This window comes from Chinchilla lanigera, unplaced genomic scaffold, assembly GCF_000276665.1.
Source record: "Chinchilla lanigera isolate Chin_1 unplaced genomic scaffold, ChiLan1.0 scaffold00041, whole genome shotgun sequence".
NCBI classification, from domain to species: Eukaryota; Metazoa; Chordata; class Mammalia; order Rodentia; family Chinchillidae; genus Chinchilla; species Chinchilla lanigera.
The window spans coordinates 12495325-12495791 of NW_004955442.1; positions in this window are offsets into that span (position 1 = coordinate 12495325).

Sequence of the window (467 nt, forward strand, 5' to 3'; positions counted from 1 at the left end):
TGAGAAATCCTAATGTCCCTACAAGGCACATCAAATACACATTTCAGTGGTGTTTTATTATTATTATACATGTGCAATCTTTTCTTTTTCATTACTGGGGACCAAACCCAGGGTCTTACACCTGCTAGGCAAATGCTCTTCCTCTGAATTATATCCCTGGTCTTTCCTACTTTTTTGTTTTATAACAGGGTCTCACTAAGTCACTAAATTGCCGAGGCTGAGCTCAAATTGTCAATTCTCCCGCCTCAGCCTCCTGAGTAGCAGATTACAAGCACGTGCCACCATGCAGAACTCACACCTGTATCTTTTTTTTTTTACATCTCTATCCCTTAACTGAAGCTCTTGGGGCCAGATATGTTTTGAAATCAAGTTTTCTTTTGTTTTGTTTCATTTTGTTGGAGTTTTTAAAAAGATAATAACACACACACACACACACACACACACACACACACACACACACACACACA